General features: G+C 37.4%; 1 pseudogene; it reads left to right on the top strand.

Annotated features, from left to right (window-relative positions):
- Positions 1-5,502: 5,502 nt before the first annotated feature.
- Positions 5,503-7,502, top strand: LOC131900015 (prostaglandin E synthase-like; annotated as a pseudogene).
- Positions 7,503-20,161: the final 12,659 nt, after the last annotated feature.

Here is a 20,161-nt window from a genome sequence, read left to right as displayed (position 1 = left end):
AAATTGAAAATCTCTCAAAACTCTCTCTCTCTCTCTCTCTCTCTCCCTCTCTCTCTCTCTCTCTCTCTCCCCTCTCTCTCTCTCTCTCTCTCTCTCCCTCTCTCTCTCTCTCACACACACACACACACACATATATATATATATATATATATATATATAGAGAGAGAGAGAGAGAGAGAGATAGATAGATAGATAGATAGATTCACCATCACAGTAATAGTAGAAAACTTTCACACTTTGACATTTTATCATTTTATAATGTAACTGGAACTTTCTAGGTGTGGTTAATAATGTTGAAGCCTCTTCTTTATATATAAACTTCCTTTAGTGAGTTCAACTCTTCATCAAAATATTTCCTCTAATGAAATTCTACTCAGAAGGCTTAGTTATTTATTTGCTTCCCAGAGCTACAAATGAGGAAATGAGGCATAAATACTCAGGGCATTCGACATGCATCCATAACTCTGAGAAGTAGTAGAGTCAAAACAGTGATGAATCCCTTAAGTTCCAAACTAATTATCAATTCAGCTTTTACAAATATATATTTATACTTTAGGGAAAGAATCTTCCTTTTATGTCTGGGTCTGATGTGCTTTTTCTGTCCAAAAAAACTAAAAAAGATAAACAGTACTGCAAATGATTTACAGGACTCTGGGTATCAAGCTGAGTAAAATATGAATTCTTAAAAGAAGGGAAAAAGTGATATAAGCTTCAGTTTACTATACATTAAGAGTTTCTGAACTTCTGCACAGTTATGATAAGACTAGGAAGAACTAGGCGGTCACTCTTGAGTGGAAGAGTTGAATCTAGGAGTCTGGAAAGTGCATGCATGCAAGTTCAAGGTTGTTTTCATTACAGTAAAATTTTATGTCATCCATTATATATTCTAGTCTTGAATATGTTGTCAGAGGCAGCATATGTTGGAATTGCTTGGTGTGACAAGATTTGCACGTGCTGTTTGTTCAGAGCTAAAGCTTCAGTGATGCGGAATGCAACTAAGAGTGCGCTACGAGAAACCCTTCTGGTTCCGTTAGCCTTTTCTTAATTGACTCTTGCTTACTGCATTTTCCGAAAACTTTTCTTTTTTTGCAACCTATGCATCCAGTTACATGACCTAGAGTTTAAGAAACTGAGTTCTGAAGGCCTTATTTCTAGATATAGTCACCTCAAAGAAGAGGATTTCACATATAATTTTGAAAGGATATAGTTTAGTCCAAGAAGATACGTCTTTGGCACACCTTCCAAACAGAATCAATAACTACATTTGATCTGATATGTTTTGTTAGGGGATATTAATATAAAATCAAATTAGTAGAAAGATAAAGTGGCTCCCTTGAATGCAAAGAATAACAATATTTACTGTATAATATAAAAGCTCTGTGTTCAGTAGACTCAACATTTCTTTCCTACAAAACAATCTTCTATATATGTATAAGTCATGATCAAATCACATTGTATGTAATTCTCAAAAACTTACCAAACATTATTTAAAATATGTTTCATTTTTATTCTCTTTATGAAAGCTTTGAGTTATTTTTGCATAATTTGTTTTGTTGTTATAAAATGTATTCATTAAGATATTTCTACTTGGAAGTAGTCTTGAATGCATTGGCACAGGAGACTACTTCCTAAATGTAATACCAGTAACAAATACACTGAGAGCAACAGTTAATAAATGGGACCTCCTGAAACTGAGAAGCTCCTGTAAGGCAAAGGATATGGTAAATAAGACTGACAGGAGCCATAAGCCTAAGCTACCCTTGACACACATGCTGCCGTGTTTGGGCTTCTCTCCTCTTTTCTTAGATCTAGGCCTTTTTTAAGTCTCCATAGCATCAGAACCTCTTCTCACAAATACCAGAATCTCTTCTCAGATATCAGGTGAACGAGGTGCAGTTAGGCAATCAGCCAGTTAGACAAGAGTAGATAGATAACCCCCAGAGCAACATCCCCTGTTGGCCAAACAGCCCATAATTAAGTCCCTTCCTGCTTGCAACCCCCATAATTAAGTCCCTTCTTGCTTGCAACCCCCTTTGCCTACCGACATATGCCTTGAGAGAAAAATAAAATTTTGGAGCTTGATCAGACATCCTGTCTTGCTCTCATTCTTTGTGTCTCTTGTCCCTCTCATTGGCCAGCCCTCCTTTTAGGTCCCCATTGAAAACCCCGCTGGCTGGGGCATAAGACAAAATGACAGACTACAGAATGGGAAAGATCTTCACTAACCCCACATCTGACAGAGCGTTGATCTCCAAGATATATAAAGAATTCAAGAAACTAAACATCAAAATACCAAACAATCTGATTAAAAACTGGGGTGCAGAGCTAAACTGAGAATTCTCCACAGAAGAATCTCAAATGTCCAAAAGAGGGATGCATGGATCACACTGGGAAGGAGAAATAGAAGAAATCTCCATGACTAAACTGGGGATGAGGAGTGGGCAATGGAGGATAAGGAATGGGAGATGAGAACATAAGGGAATGGGATGGTTGAGCTGAAACAAGAGATACCATGATAGAGTGAGAAATCATGGAGACAGGGAGAAACCGGGTGCTAAGGAAGTTCCCAGGAATCCACAAGGATGACGCCAATTTAGATGTCATATTGTCACTGCTCTTGGTTACCCTACTAGCAATAGAGGAGAGGGTGCCTGAACTGGCTTACCCTGGTAATCAGATTGGTGAATACCCTGACTGTCATTATAGAGTCTCCATCCAGTACCTGATGGAAGCAGATGCAGAGATCCACAGCCCAACACCAGGCTGAGCTCCAGAAATCCAGTCAAGGAGAGAGAAGAGTGATTCTATGAGCAAAGGGTATCATGATCATAATGGGAAACATGCAGAGACAACCAAACCAAACTAGTGGGAACTCATGAACTTTAGACGAACAGCTGTGGAGCCTCCACGAGACTGGACTAGGCCCTCTACATAGGGAGACAGTTTTGTAGCTTGATTTGCTTAAGGGGCACCCTGGCAGTAAGATCATGATCTATCCCTGGTGCATGAGCTGGCTTTTTGGAGCCCACTACCTATGGTGGGATACCTTGCACAGCCTTGAGACAGGGGAGGGGCTTGGACCTGACTCAACTGAATGTAAATATACCAGGCACTAATGACTCCCCATGGAAAGCCTTACCTTCTTGTAGGAGGGAATGAGGGGTGGGCTGTAGGGGGAGACTGGAGGGGTTGGAGGAGGGAAGAGGAGGATCTGTGATTGTTATGTAAAATGAATAAAATAATTTTCTTAATAAAAAATAAAAATCTACTTTTAATTACTCTTAATAATCAAAGGTTATAAAAGGAACCAGAGTCAAAAAGATACATTGTATGAAAAGAATCAAACAGTAGACTTCTCATTGGAATAAATGCAATCAAGATGACATCAGAACAGCATCTTGAAAATAGTACATGTAACAAGAACTTTGAACATTGACTTGTATATAAAATAAAATACACCTGAACTAGGGAGAGAAAATGCCCACCCCAAGTGTTATAATTCATCAAGGTGGCATCACCTCCCAAAATAATGCCACCAAATATAGACCAGATGTTCAAATACCTGAGATTATGGGAGATATTCTCATTCACACCACCACAGGGCTAAATGTCAAGGATAGGGTAGATTTATAGATGTTATGAAGGAAGAAAGGTGAATTACTAGAATAGGAAGGGTTAAGTGGTAGAGGTGAGAATCAGTGTAGAAGTGGGCGTTTGGGAGAGATAACGAACACTGAAGACCTTTGCAAAAAGTACAGGCAAACATAATGTGTAAGCTTCCTAAAATAAAGCGTTTAAATGTAGTTACCCTATAATATTTGATAACTACTCTCTCATATACTTTACATTATTCAAAAACAAACCCCAGTGGTATGTCATACCTCTGTTCCAGTAGTTAGTCAATGATGTCACAAATACTCCAAATATTATGAACTGTTGTCATATTGTCACTGCTCTTGGTTACCCTCTAAAACTTCATGCTATGATCCTATTGCTTATGACAGCACATCATTGAATTATAGGAAATGGAAAAACCAAGCTGGTACCAACCTGGAAGTTTCAGCCCTATAAGCTATCTTCTAAAGTGCTTGCAATTTCAATGAATATTATCAGGGGAGTAAACTATTTGACAGTCTTATGCAGCCATGAAACCTGTGAGATATAATAAGACCTGGTAGGGGAAGATATGCCAACTGGTACGTGAGTGTCATGAATGTTATAAGAGTAAGCCAAATTTTCCTGATTTGATTTAAGACATGCTTTCTTAGATAAAATGCATGTCTTATATCATTAACCAAGGCAAGAAACAATGGTTGGGTAGATCATAGGTCCTAAGGGAAAAATTACTCTGATTTGCTAAATTAATATAATATTAAACTGCCCTACTGGGTACTTACAGATTAGTATATCTCTCAAATCTCATTAGAGAAGTTTTGTTTTGCAGTTGATGACTATTAAATGCAGAGATCTACAACCAAGTAGTCAGTGTGCAGAGAATAAGAGACTTATGAGATCTCAGCCCTAAATGGGATATATATACTACTTCCTCCTGGGGATCAGGGATTATCACAGAAATGTGGGAGTGAAAATTGTAAGAGCCAGAGTTAGTGGGTGACTGCAGCAAAATAATGTTTTCTTGACATGAGAGATCTATTGCACAAACTCACAGGAGCTGTAACAGCTTTGCACAAGATCTGCATGGGTCAAGCCAGGCAACATTTAAGCACAGATAGGGAAGGAATTTATGGTGTTTCTTCCCTACCTGAGGAGGTACTGAAAATTGGATGCTGCTGGTGGAGGGAGAACCAGCTTTCAAGAAAGCAGCACCTGAGAATATGTGCCTGTTCCATTAGATAGTCCTATATTCCTTCACATACTGGCCAGACAAAATGAACTCAATGTGTTTAAAATAAAAGAATAAGTACATGAATTTGGGAAACTATAGTGATAGGAGTATGTGGGGAGAATTGGAGCAGAGGGGATCGGGGGTGGAGATGGATATGACAATTCATTTCTAAAACATAAAAAATAACTAAAATTTTATTCAAATGACAAAGCTTACTTCAGAATATAATCATATGTTTAAAACTAAGATAATAATGATGCACTGCGTTGTTCAAACCCTGTGTTGTAGAAAATACATTACAAGTAAAACATAAGGGCTGGGAGAGCAGGGTTTAAAGATGCTGACACTGTAGCTGAGGTAGGACATTTTTATCTTAAGAATAGTGATATGTTAAAGACATGTACTATCATCCCCAAACAACCATTTAAATCTAAGAACTATAATTATAAAGCCAAGAAAGAGAGTAAAATGAAAATTAAAAAGAGCTTAACCTCAAAAGAGGAACAAATAATTGATGGTTTTGTTTAATTTACTGTCTTACTGTTCTACTGCTGTGAAGAGACACCATGACCAAGGCAACTTATAAAAGAAAGTATTTAATTGGTGGCTTGCTTATAGTTCGGGATGATTAGTCCATGACACTCATGGCAGGGATCATGGCAGCATGTAAGCAGGCATGGCTCTGGACCAGTAGTTGAGAACTTCCATATGATCCATAGCAGCAGACAAAGAGATGGAGATTGAACCAGGCTTGCTTGAGCTTTGAAACCTTAAAAACAACCCCAGGGACACATCTCCTCCAACAAAGCTACACCCTCTAATCCTTCTCAAACAGTTCCACCAACTGTGAACCAATAATTCAAATATATGAGCCTATCAGCAGCCATTCTCATTTGAACTACCACGTTTACATAGCTAAATAGGAGATGTAAACTCAACCATAGTAGTTAATAATAATATAATGTATATTTCAAAACAAAGAACTGGTTTTAATTTGTGCTTTAATTTCCTTTCCTAAAAAACTCCTAGTACTTCATATAAATAATTGTTTCATATTCTAAGTATCAGAACTATTCTGAAAATAGAAATGATCGGTGTTTCAGGAAAGTATTTTTCTGATTATTTTTTAAATTCTGTTACAACACAGAGAAACAGAAGATGAAAATAATACCAAGAAACAAATTCATATTGGGATGATCAATGGGATGAATATTGACAGCTGTGCACCTGCTTAGATAAAATATATTGGTAAAAAAAATCATAAGATGCCAGGCAGTGGTGGTACTCGCCTTTAGTCCCAGCACTCAGGAAGCAGAGGCAGGCAGATCTCTATGAGTCTGAGGCCAGCCTGGGCTACAGAGTGAGTTGCAGGACAGGCTCCAAAACTACAAAGAGAAACCCCGTCGCAAAAAAAAAAAAAATCATAAGATAATTCTGTATTTTATCTACTTATTATCTACTAAATATATATCAAAATTTAAATTTCCTGATGATTTGCATTGGAGGTAGAGTGGACAGTAAACACATAAGAAAACAGAATGAAAATTTTAAGTTGTTTGAATATGTAGACCATTAGCTTAGAACAAAGACAATGAAATACAATAATGAAATATTTGAGGTCACAACTCTGAGGCAAAATCCTTTAAATATATGCTTACTGTGAATCTCATGACATACACATCATTTATACATCTAAATATTTATATGCATGTTAGTATGATGTGATCAAAAAAGTGATTATGAACTGAACAAGAATTTCTGTAATAGAATTATAGATCTCTGGAAGTGAGGAAGCAATACTGGTTTGGTGCCAGAGAGTCCATTTGAGGTTTCTCATTTAAATTTGGTGGCACACTTTGATAGGTACTTATGTAGACAAATGATAATATGTCCATTGGTGGGAAACTGAGAATGGAGTATATTCAGAGCCAAGCTTTTAAATTAGAATTGAATGACCTGAGTGTATTTATTATATAGGATAAAACTCATAGAGTAGGATATAAAAATTCCCTCAAATGTGTGAAGTACTCTCTGTTTCATGATACTTAAGTAATATTAACTATATAAGTTAAAAGGTTTCAGCATGAAATTTCCAAATGTGTCTATATAGTGCTTTAATTTGGTATTAATTTCACTTTTGGTCTCACCCACCATTGCCCAGTCCAGTATTGGAGCACAGGAAAGCTAGCAGAGATACTTTCCTTGGGCCTGGTGATGGAGAACAGCCAGGTATTCTTGGTCATCCTGTTCTGTGGCTTGTGGCTGGTCATCAAGATGTAACTTGTTGACTGTCATCACAGGTTACACTAGGCTGTTGAAGATGGCTTTTGCTAACCCCAAGGATGCTCTGCAATGTGTAGGCTTCCAGGACTACAGGAGTGATCCATACATGGATGGAGCACTGTCTTAGAGCCCACCACAGTAACACGGAGAATATCTACCCATTTCCTTTTTTGGGCTTTGTCCACTAGTTCCTTGGACTCAACTGTTTGATTGTCTGGTTATATTTCCTTTACATCCTTATCATGCAGTATACACAGTGACCTACTTTGGCAAGCTGAACCCATGCATCTCCTCCAGGGCCTACATTCTGGCTCACTTTGCCTGTGTCTCCATGGCTCTTCAGATTCTCTGGGAAGTGGCCTGCCATCTGTGACTAGAAGCTAAAGCCTCTTCATCCACAACATTGTGGGCACATATGTGCAACAAGGTATTCCTCCAGAATCCTTCTGAGACCTAGTTAGGTTTAGACATTAAACTCCAATATGTGCCTTGTGAAAAAATGGTAATTAATTTTTAGGTCGTTATTACTACATATATATCCCTGTTTGCTGGATGAGCTATGTGAACATTGTATACCCCAGGTGACAATGACATTGACAGGAAATTTTGATGTATAATTTAAGCAGTTGAAGTAAGCCATTATTGACCTCAAACATTAACCAAACAAGGTGAAATTCTGGTTAATCAAATCAGTACCAAATCTCTTAAGGTCAACATAATGAACACACACATGCACACACACCTTTGAACCTTATTTCAAAGTATTTATTATATTGTCTAATATAAATTTAAAATATCAGCAAATATCAATATATTGTTATAACTTACAAAAATTATAACATAACTGTGGTGATATTTTATATGTGCTTTAATAAAGTTTGCCTGGAGATCAGAGGAAATATCAAGCCATTTTAAGTAAACACTAAAGTCAGGCAGTGGTAACACATGCCCTTAATCTGATCACTTGGCAGGCAGGGTTTCTGTGTGCTCAAGGTCACACTAGGGAATAGAGCCAAGTGTGGTGACATATGCCTTTAATCCCAGTACCAACCATAGAGACCTAGAGGTCTGTACAGACAGACAGTGACAAGGAAGTCAGGTAGCTTGGCTAAGACAGCCAATAAGAGGGCAGAAGAGCAAGGCAATAAAGGCATAGGTAAGACAGGAAGTAGCTCTCATTTGCAAGCTGCAGAGCTGGTGAGGTAAGGTTGGTTGGTAGCTATGGTGATATTTTATTTGTGCTGAAATGTGATTTTATTTGTATGTTAATAAATAAAGTTGCCTGGGGGTCAGAGCTAATAGCAAGTCATTTAGCAGAAGTCTGGCAATAGTAGCACACGCCCTTAATCTGATCACATTGCAGGCAGAGTCTCTGTGTTCAAGGACATAGCCAGCTTGGTGACATGTGCCTTTAATACAAGTACCAACCCTAGAGACCTTGAGGTCTGTATAGACAGGCAGTGATGAAGAAGTCATGTGGTTGGGTTTAGATCTAATGAGAAGGAAGAATAGAAAGTCAATAAAAAAAAAACAGACACACGGGAAGTAGGTCTCTTTTCTTAGGGGAAGGACGACAGAGACTGGTAAGCTAAAAGCTATTTGCTAGTGCTCTGACCTCTTGGGCTTTTAACTCTTTATTTGGCTCTGTGTTTCTTATTTAATAAGACTGTTTAGAATTACATCTACAGGTAGCTATTCCTATTTCCCTGGTCTCCAAGGCTTTCACCCCTATATTTGGCTCCATGTTTTTTATTTAATAAGACCATTTACAAATTCATGTTACACATAACTGTAGAAAATGGTAAAAACAGATCCAAAGTTTTCTATGATGTACCGGTATTCATACAAAACAAACGTCTTTTTTTGGCAATTACTTTCTGGATGTAAAGCAAATGTTCCTCAGCAGTATTTGTCTTAGTATTTTCTTCAAGTTTCAAATAGCACTTTAGTAACTAAATTCTTATAAAGCCTGCTTTCCTAAAAGGGGACATTAATGAGAAATATAGTAACTTATTAATAATCTTAATGAAAATAATAAGAAAGACAATAGAAATATGTTGAATGGTTACTAAGACACTTAATGACACTGTCAATGACACTACTAAACAGTCTTTTAAATTAAAGAAAACCTGGAGCCAGATAGTGTGGTGAATTCTGAAAGATCAGAGAAGCAGAATAAGCCACAGCCAACCTCATCTCAACATCTCCTCATCGGATCCTGTTTCCATGAATCCTCAGACTGAAAGCTTCTGAGTCCTCACTTGAATGGATCACATCTAAACTGCTGCTAAAAGCCTGAAAGCTTAAAAGCCTCAGTTCCTGGTCCTAATGCCTTACATACCTTTCTGCTTCCTGCCATCACTTCTTGGGATTAAAGGCATGTGTCTTTCCCAAGCAAGACATGAGATCTCAAGTTCTGGGTTTAAAGGTGTGTTCCACCATGTCTGGCCTCTATGTCTAATCTAATGGCTGTTCTGTTCTCTCACCACAGATAAGTTTTATTAGAGTACACTGTAAATTGGGGGAAACAATATATTACCACAGTCAATCAGGTATTATTATTGCTTCCTTTTCAAAATAGAGGCTAGAGATGAAGAGAAATTGAAGTACTCGATCAAGGCTACAAAAACGGATTTGAATAATGTCATTGAAAATTAGATCATAGATGTAAGTGAGGACTAAATTTCTAGAGCTACAGTAAGGAATCTGGTTCTATTATTCCATTTAGTCTTCCATAATTACATCACTTAGTGATAGTATGATTTCCCTTATATAGGCAAAAATTAGAAAGATCCAGGATCTTCCAAAGATCAAAATCAAAGACTTGGGTTTCTTCTCCAGTAAATCAATGTGTTTGATTCCTGTACTCTGCTGCTTTTGTAGTCGGAAATACGTACTTAAAATGACAGTGCATAGCAATATTGTGACCAAATTAACCTTTGTCACAGTGCAAAGTGTAATTTTTATATCTTTTTCAAACATTATTTGTGCTGAGTCACATTCTTAGGGATATAGTACAAATTTAAAAATTAAAGACTATCCACTCACTAAAGTACTATGTTGGAATCTGTAACCTTATATTGTTTTTTCTATGTGTAATTGTGGTAATATTCATTCAAATAGGAAATTGTGCAGAAAAATTACCTAATTTAAAGGGAGAAAAATCTCAACTACTTGGAAAGCTAAAAGGCAAGAAAGCTGCCAAATTTTCTTTTTCACTATATTATTGACCCCTTTTTTACCTTTATAAGAACAAGGAATAGCAGTCATTTAGCACCATTTTTCTTAAAACTGCAAGCATAAGTTTATATTATCATTGCTGTCTCCAAAATGTGTGCCCTAAAAGGTAGCTTCTGACAAAAAAAGTATAACCTGAAGCTAATAATCAAGAAATATCATACTACGTAAAATTGGTGAAATTTTACAAGATAACTACCTGGTGCATTTTTCAAATGTCTGAGTTATGAAAAGACAAGGGAAGTCCAAGGGGAAAGTTGCAAGTAAATACAACTAGAGAACCACAAGCACAATTGCAACATGAGATCCTGGATCAACACAGACTAGAGGAAAATAAAACCCATACATTGGGGACAGTGGTAAAATTTGGATCATATCTATGGACTAGTTTAAAATATTACAGTTATATCTTGATTTTTGTAGTTGTAATTTATTGACATAAAAGAATTGCCTTGCTAAAGAAATCTCTACAGGCAAGGGAGAATTATTTGAGTAATTTTCAAGGAATTCATAAAGTTAGGCATACAGGTATAGATGCATACATATGTATCCAGTCCTCTGCTTTTATAAAATCAATTTTCAAATATTAGTGAGATATTAAATTCTACAAGAGCTTATCATAATTTTTAAAAGCCTTCATTTCCCTTTTTGATACAGGAGACATGTATACACATTTGTAGAGTTAGAAATATCATACTGGCATTAAAGTTCTCTAATTATAATTTATGAAAAATCTTGCATTGAATGACTACTACTCTGTAAATCACATATGTAGATTGAAATTCCTTTATAGACTAGCAATTGGCTCATTTTCTTTAATCAATGACATGAGAACACTGGGCCCTGAGAATGTTCAGTCTAGTCTGTTGTCTCCCCAGCTCTCATCCTTCATGGGGTCATTTCTTAGACAGCCTTGGGTATGCTGGAAATCTCATAAGACACTGACCTCTGATCTTTTCATGATTTAGATGTTTGCCATTGTACAAAGCTTGAGGGGCCATCCACCTAATTGTGTGTTTCTAATTCTTGTAAACCTCTAATCATGACCTTAAAGTTACCCATTGTTTCCAAGCATGTATGAATCTTCAGATTAAAAAAAATACATTAACTTTCAATATTCTCTATGTAGATTAAATCAATACAACCACAAAAAAATCCTACTTTTTATTAGCTTCTTAGGTGCCTCTTTTCTAACAATTTATGAAATAATACAGACATTTCTGGTCAACTTAATGACATCAGACATAATAAAACAGTTAGCAAATAGTAAACTCTCCCTTGAAAATAGAAATCTTTTTAAAAGCAATACTCAGATCTAAAAATCATAAGTTCGATTCGCATGAATCACAAATTCACAGAAAGGAATATCTTACATAATCCAAACTGTAGATGTAATTCAGTGTAGATGTAGCCAACGGTTTTATCAGACAGAAAACACAGAGCCGATTCAGAGAAGAAAGCCAAGAGGTCAGAGCCAAGAGCCTCACCCTTTCTGATTCAGGGATCCTCCTCAGCCAAGAGAGCTCTCCGAAAGAGGAGCCCTCCTTCCTGTGTGTCTGTCTCTATAGTCTCTCTGTTCTGGCTTCTGATTGGTTGTAAACCCAATCATGTGACTGCCTTGTCACTGCCTGTATGTACCGCCCTCCAGGTCCTTAAAGGCGTACACCACCACTGCCACGCACTTGCTATGGCTCTAATAGCTCTGACCCCAGGCAACTTTATTTATTAACATACACCAAACCATGAAATTTTTAGGAAAATATTTCATTTCATAATATGCTATTGACTGTTAAACATTTAATTATCCTTACTTTGAAAAATAAACGCCTTAATTCTGTTTTTTTTTCTCTTGGGAGATGTATTCTCGTTTATACCCATATGCTAGCCTATTCTGAAACTCACAGTATAGCTAATATTGGTCATAGGCACAGGCACACTATGTTCTTCCTATATCAGCCTTCAGAGTACTGGTATTATAGACCTGTGCCACCCCCTGCACCTAGATGACATGTTGATTCTTTTATTTTTAATTGAAAATAGATTCTTGTCTCATACAATGCATCCCAATTACAGTTTCCCATCTTTCCACTCCTTCCAGCTCCCCCTATCTCCTCTGTTTCCCTCCAGAGAGAGCAGGCCTCCAAGAGAGACAACCAAATTATAAAACAAGATACAGTAAGACAAGGCAAAAGCCCTCATATTGAGGCTGGACAGGGAACACAATAGGAGGAAAAGAGCTCCAAGGGCAGGCAAAAGTGTCAGAGACACCTGGATTCCTGCTATTAAGAGTCCCACAAAAACTCAAAGCTAACATACACAGAGGACCTGGTGTAGACCCATGCAGGCCCTGTGCTTCTAGCTTCAGTCTCTGTGAGGCAATATGAGCCCTGCTTAGTTGATTTGTTGGGCATTGTTCTCCTGCTGTCCTCCATTTCCTCTGACTCCTGCAGTTTTTCCTACCCTTCATTCACAGGGTTCCCTGATCACTAATTTAGACTCTGCATAATATCTGGCTGTGGGTCTCTGCAACTGCTCCCATCTTTTTCTGGATAAAGACTCTCTGCTGCTGATTGGGCATGTCACCAATCTATGAGTATAACAGAATATCACTAGAAATCATTTTGCTGATTTTTTTTCTTTTTTGTTTTCAGTTGTGTTTGGTTCTACCCTAGTTCTCCAGTCTCCCCAAGTCTCCAGATCCTGGCAATGCGGAGCATGGCTCTCTCATGGCAAGAGCCTCATGTTAAACCAAACATTGGTTGACCACTTCCACCAGTTCTGTGCTGCCATTTCCCCAGCACATCTTGAAGGCAAGGCAGATTGTAGATGGTGGGTTTTGTGGATAGGTTGGTGTCCAGGTTTCTCGTCCCTTCAGAGTACCTTCTCATGCTGAAGAGACTAGAACATAGAACTGAAGGTTCCATGTTAGGACCTCTCTGCATTCAATAATCTGTGTGGATATTAGCTGTTAAATAAATGATAATTAAGTGAAAATCCACAGATGCAGAGAGATTGGTCCCTGGGAAGGGGAAATAGAATAGATTTTGCTGTTGGAGGGTGGGGATAAGAGCTGGAGGGAACATGTATGTTGGGAGAAGGGACAGAGGACAACATTGACATGTTAACTCTTATGAAGTTATGAAACTATGAGATATCTTAACCTTTGATTGTTAAGAGCAATCAAGGAGAAGCTGATGAAATGGAAATTTAAAGCCAAAATTGTAGCTGGAGAATTTTTCTCCAGCTCCCGCCACCAAGTCCCGCCAGTCCCAGAGCCCACTTATAAAATAAACACACAAACTCTTACATTATTTAAACTGCTTGTCCATTAGCTCAGGCCTGTCATTGTCTAGCTCTTACTCTTATATTTAGCCCATTTCTATTAATCTTTACTTTGCCACATGGCTCATGGCTTACTGGTACCTTACATCTTCCTTGTCCTGGCGGAGGCTCCAGGCAGTCTCTCTCTCAGCCTTCCACTTCCCAGAATTCTTCTCCTTGTCCCGCCTATACTTCCTGCCTAGCCAATGGCCAATCAGTGATTTATTTACTTACCAATCGACAGCACACTTGACATACAGACCATCCCACAGCACAAAATTCCATTGGAATTCCTTAAATATACAGTGTTTTTATTTTATTGTTGCGAAAAGTTATCACATGTGCTATCTAAACACAGTTGAAAAGTATACATAAACCCCAGGGCCTGTTCTACTTCAATGTCAGGAAGCCCTTTGTTTTTCTTTCCATCAGAGTTCCTGAGCATAGTATACTGTGTGTGCTCTCATACCTAGTAAACTGTGCTTATGTCATTCCTGTATTCTGCAATCCCCTTATTAATTCCCATATCTCAAATTCCTAGTTTCTGCCAATATTCTATCAATCATTGAAGTGTCAAGTACAATATCATAGTCCTTTTTCATACAAACTAAAATTAAATATTCTCTAATGGGAATCCCATAGTACATTCAGACTGCAATATTTCACATGACATTAACTAATACCATATGGATTTCGTGATTATTCCTATATAGTGACTTGAGTACAACCCGCTAACTATATTTTTTGTAAAGCTCTAGATGTAACTGTAAAGACATTTTTAAAGGTGACTGAAGTGTGTATCAATGACATTGACATAAGTCAGAAGACTGAGTTGGCAGATTCTGTTTATACAATGTGACTTTTTCCTCTACTGTTTAAAATAAGTAATAGAGTTCCTTGCAAGGTAATTTAAATATGTAGAGAAAAAGGCAAATTAAATCTGTAAAAGGTATCCCAACATAGCAATTGTTATTGGACCTTATCTAATTAGTCAAAGAATGCCCTTCCCTGAAGTGTCATATATATGTGGAGAGAGAGAGAGAGAGAGAGAGAGAGAGAGAGAGAGAGAGAGAGAGAGATCATATTCACCACCCCTATCCTCTTATGTCTCTTTTGCTTTCCCTGACCCCCTTTTCCTAACAATTCCTCTCCACATTTTCATGTCATCTATTGGTGATCTGTTGAGTTTAATATAGGTTCCCTTCATTAACATGGGTGACTTCTTGCACTAAACTACCTACACACTTAAGTTGCAATACTAATTCTTGCTGTTTCTTTTTTGTATACAAACATATATCATGTCTATATAAATACATGTGTGTGGTGCTCACTTGCTTGTGTGAGTATGTGTGTGTGTGTATGTGTGTGTGCAACTCTACCAATAGTATTTGTTCTATTTCTATGGCAAACATTTGTGTGTACACACACTCTACCAACAGTATTGGTTCTATTTCTCTGGTAAAGTCTGACTGATCTAGTAGAATTGTAGATGCTGATATTATTAATATTGACTTTGTATTTTTCTACAAGTTTAAATTTTTCATTATTAAGATGTCATTTAAACTTAGAAAAATTACAAAGAACTCCATATGGTACTGCTTCTGTTAATCTGGATGCACATACAGAAAATTGCTAACAAGTGTTATCTTAAGGTTACATTTTACTTTTTACTTTGCAGCTATCTCTATTTTCAATTCATCCTTTAAAAGTACATTACTTATGTTAACTAGAAGTAAAGTATGTCATATCTGATTATGAAAGTTTCAACTATTCCTTTGAGTAAGTTGATTAGTTCACTCATACCCAGGGCAATTTGCACACAATTTTGAAATAGAAGAGTAAATTCCTGAGACAACATTTTAGAAGCTTAACAGAAAATGATACAAGCTCTGAGGAATTTGGAAATGCAAACAGCAAAAGTATATAAATTGTAAACATCTGTGAACACTGTTTTTGTTTTTATGTTTTTAGAAATAAAAATATTATATCAGATTTTTGTTTGAAATATTTCAACATGCAGGCAATAGACTAAAAATAATAAAGGAAAATCTGTTTTATGTTACAAGCAAATATACCATTAAAAACTTTCATTAATGGCCTTGGGCTAATATATTTAAAAACTACTTAGATTTTTTCTCAGAAATAAATAAAAATTTTAAAACCCCAATGAAAATGTCATCTGTTAAAATTCTACTGCATGGTACTAAAAGTTCTTCATGTACTGCAGATATCAGAGACAGAATTAAGGAAAAAAATCACCATTAATATATCACAATTTACTAAAAGCAACATGATTCTATGCTAATCTTCATTTATTTCTCTTTAACCAAATCAAGGGATCACCTAAAGGTTATATATTTACATATATATGTACATATGCATATGTGTATATAAGTATATGCAATCATCAAAGATTATATATATATATATATATATATATATATATATATATATGATAGTTGAAGATTTTGTTTGGTGAATATATATGTGATTTTTATGATAAAATTATCTGTGAGAACAACGTTAATTCCCCTAAACATCCAAACATGAATAATGTTCTCAAAGTTTAAAATGTAACCTGATCCTCTTCCCCAGCAGACTTTCACCATTCAGGTACAGTCCAACCCAGTTAGAAGAACAGGTGAGTGACTTGCCTGCCACCTGAACTGCCCCACTTCTACCGTCTGATCACAAAGACCCTTCCCTCATCCCACTCCATGCCAGCTTAAGTCCAGGCCTTGTCCCTGACCCCATGAGATTTTCTCCATGCAAGCACAGGCCATACCATCCACAACAAGTAAGTGACCCATCAGCCAAGTGAACTCATCCCTCCATAAATTATGTTTGCAAAAACCCTACCCATATCCAATGCCTTCCCAGCTCATTACTTGCCTTGCTACTGGCCCAGGCCCCAACCACAGTAGACTTCAGACACTCAGGCACAGTCTATACCGCTCAGAAGAACAGAGACCTGTTGCAACAAAGGCCAACCTACCTACCATAAGGCCAGCTCCCAATTTGGACAGAGACTCTCTACTAGATCAGAGGTCACACAGGCCTCTAGAAACCCAGGCTACCAAGATTAGAAAATCAAAGAGGAAACAGAAACCAAGGAGCAAAACACACATCCAACACAGACAAACTCAGATATTGGGGCCTTGATCTAATCATTCCAAATTCAGATGCCTAAGTGCCAGTTTAAAAATGCAAGCAACTATATCCAGGGCAATATGGCGCCCCCAGAGCCCAGCTATTCTACCACAGAAAGATGTGAATATTTCAACGTAGCTGAAGCACAAGAAAACAACCTTAAGAACAATTTTATAAAGATTATAGAGGTCCTTAAAGAGGAAATGAAAAATTCCCTGAATGAAAATGAGAAAAAATACAATAAAAAATTGGAGGAAATTAATAATTTCTCATAAAGAATGACAAGAAAGCTGAAAAAAAAAAACAGGAGAAGGAACCTATTCATGACATGAAAATTGAAATGGAAGCAATAAAGAAAATCCAAACAGAGGGAATTCTGGAAATGGAAAATCTGGGTAAGCTAACAGAAACTACAGATGCAAAAATTACCTAAAGAATACCTCCAACTGGATCAGGCCCTCTGGATAAGTGAGACAGTTGATTAGCTTAATCTGTTTGGGAGGAATCCAGGCACTGGGACTGGGACCTGTCCTCAGTGCATGAGCTGGCTTTCTGGAACCTAGGGCCTATACAGGGACACTTGGCTCAGCCTGGGAGGAGGGGACTGGACCTGCCTGGACTGAATCTACCAGGTTGAACTCAATCCCCAGGGGAGTCTTTGCCCTGGAGGAGATGGGAATGTGGGGTGGCATGGGGGAAAGGTGGGGGGTGGGAGCGGGGAGAACAAGGGAATCTGTGGCTGATATGTGTAATTAAATTAAATTATAAAATTAAAATAATTAAAAAAAGAAACAAAAAGAATACACGGTATAGAAGAGTAGTTCTCAGGCATTGAAGCTGCGGTAGAAGAAATAGAAACATCTGTCAAAGAAAATGTTAAATCTAAAAAAATCCTAATACAATACATCCAGGAAATCTGAGACACAATGAAAAGACCAAACCTAAGAATAATACGAATAGAAGAAGAAGAATCACAGCTTAAAAATATAAAGAATCTATTTAACAAAATCATAAAATAAAATTTTCCTAACCTAAAGAATGGCATGCCTATAAAGCTGCATGAAGCACACAGAACACCTTATAGATTGGATCAGAAAAGAAAGTCCCAGAGTCACATAATAATCAAAACACTAAACATACAGAACAAAGAAAGAATGTTAAAGCTTCAAGGGAAAAAGGCCAAGTGACATATAAAGGCAGATCTATTAGAATTACACCCAACTTCTTAAAGTACACTCTAACCCATCTCCATAATGTACACTCTAAAAGTCAGACTAGCCTGGACAGATGTCTTGCAGACTCTAAGAGACAATAACTAATATAGACAGCAAAACTTTCTTTTTGATTTTTTTGTTTTTATTTTATTTATTTTACATAACAACCACAGATCCTCCTGTCAGCCCTCCTCTCAGCCCCCCAGGGATTCAATCAGCATAGATGGAGAAAACAAGATATTTCATGAAAAAGTCAAATTTAAACAATATCTATCCACAAGCCTAGCCCTTCAGAAGGTACTAGGAGTGAAACTCCAACCCAAGGAAGTTAACTACACTGAGGAAAACACAGGCAATACATTACCTCACACCAAAAAATAAATCTGAAGAAGGGAAACACACACACACACACACACACACACACACACACACACACACTACTATTACTACTAGTTCTACTTCTACTACTACTACTACTACTACTACTACTACTACTACTACTACTACTACAACTACCACTAAAAACAACAAAATAACAGGAATTAACAATCAGTGGTCATTAATAACTCTCAATATCAATGGGCTCTACTTCCTAACACAAAAACAAAACATAAAAGAATGGATACAAAAACAGGATCCATGCTTTTGCAGCATGCAAGAAACACATATCAACATCTGCTGTGGATATTGTTCTGTATGCTGTGAATGTGTTGCTCTGATTGGTTAATAAATAAAGTGCTGATTGGCCAGTAGCCAGGTAGGAAGCATAGGCAGGACAAAGAGAGAGGAGAATTCTGGGAACAGGAAGGCTGAGTCAGGAGTCGCAGCCAGACACAGAGGAAGCAAGATGTGAAGTCAGAACTGGGAAAAGGTACCAAGCCATGTGGCTAAACATAAATAAGAATTATGGGTTAATTTAAGTGTAATATCTACCTAGCAAGAATCCTGAGCCATTAGGCCAAGCAGTTTTAATTAATATAAGCATCTATGTGTTTATTTGGGTCTTAGCAGCTGCAGGCCCAGGCAGGACTGGAGAAAACTCCAGTTACAAATGGTACCCAACAGCTCAAATTTCAAACTAAGTTCCTGCTTCATGTCTCATGTGGGCAGCAAGAGACCACAATATGCAGGCTTGAGCTTCTTGATGGTGGGTTTGTGGCATGCAGGCTTGACCTATGCCATGTTACACAGAGGTGTATCCAAGCTGCACACTATGCTGCATGGTGGAAATAGTTTTTAACTAGTTAAAAAAAGAGGTTTCTGGACTACATGCTGCTTTGATAGAGGCATAGACCCACTGCCTCTCAGAGTCCAGTGATGAGCATGGTTCCTCCAAAGTTGGCTGTAAACATAGTTCTGCCATGTTAGAAAGCTGAGGTGGGTGGAGCCATCAGCCACAGCTGCCCTTCAGTCTTACTAATGCTGTAGTTGAGAGCAAGAGGTTCACAATAAGACAGATTCAGATGGAATAGTTTACAATGTGTGTAAATGTAAGAGAGACTAAAAGGAGTATATGCAGTTATATAAAAATAGTTTTAAAAATAAAGTCTTTAAAGATAAAGTAAAAGTAATATAAAAAACAAGTCACATAAAGATGGATATCACACAGAGAACATGGATTGTGTTCTCTTTGGGATTTTTAACTGTAGAAAGATATTTGATTGTAAAGGCTGCTCAGTTAAACCAATATGTACATTTTAAAGGTACTTTGACTTCAAAATTTGGATGTAAGGATATATTGCTTTGGAAAGGAGGCTCTGTTTTTGTTTCCACAGAAAGCAAGAGGCTATGGATTTGTTCCAGATTAAGATACATCAGGTTTGACCAGCCAAGACCCCCTGAAATGTCTCCGATGACACCATGGCCCAGATGATCAAACATCCAGAATTGTTTCAAAGCAACTGGCTCAGACAACATAGCCTCAAGGACTACTCCATAATCTTAAAATTTTCTTTATGTCCCCATAATAATACAGTGCCTTCATCCAGCAGGAAGTAGTATGAGAAGCTACACCCAAATTTGCAAATATACCAAGTGGGCTTTAGAGATGGAATTGGGTCACTCCTTCTCTACACCTAAGCATATTGCGAAAAGAAAAGGTTGAGAGATT

The sequence above is a fragment of the Peromyscus eremicus genome, chromosome X (genome assembly GCF_949786415.1).
Source record: "Peromyscus eremicus chromosome X, PerEre_H2_v1, whole genome shotgun sequence".
In the NCBI taxonomy this organism is placed as follows: Eukaryota; Metazoa; Chordata; class Mammalia; order Rodentia; family Cricetidae; genus Peromyscus; species Peromyscus eremicus.
This window is presented reverse-complemented; position numbering and strand designations above follow the sequence as displayed.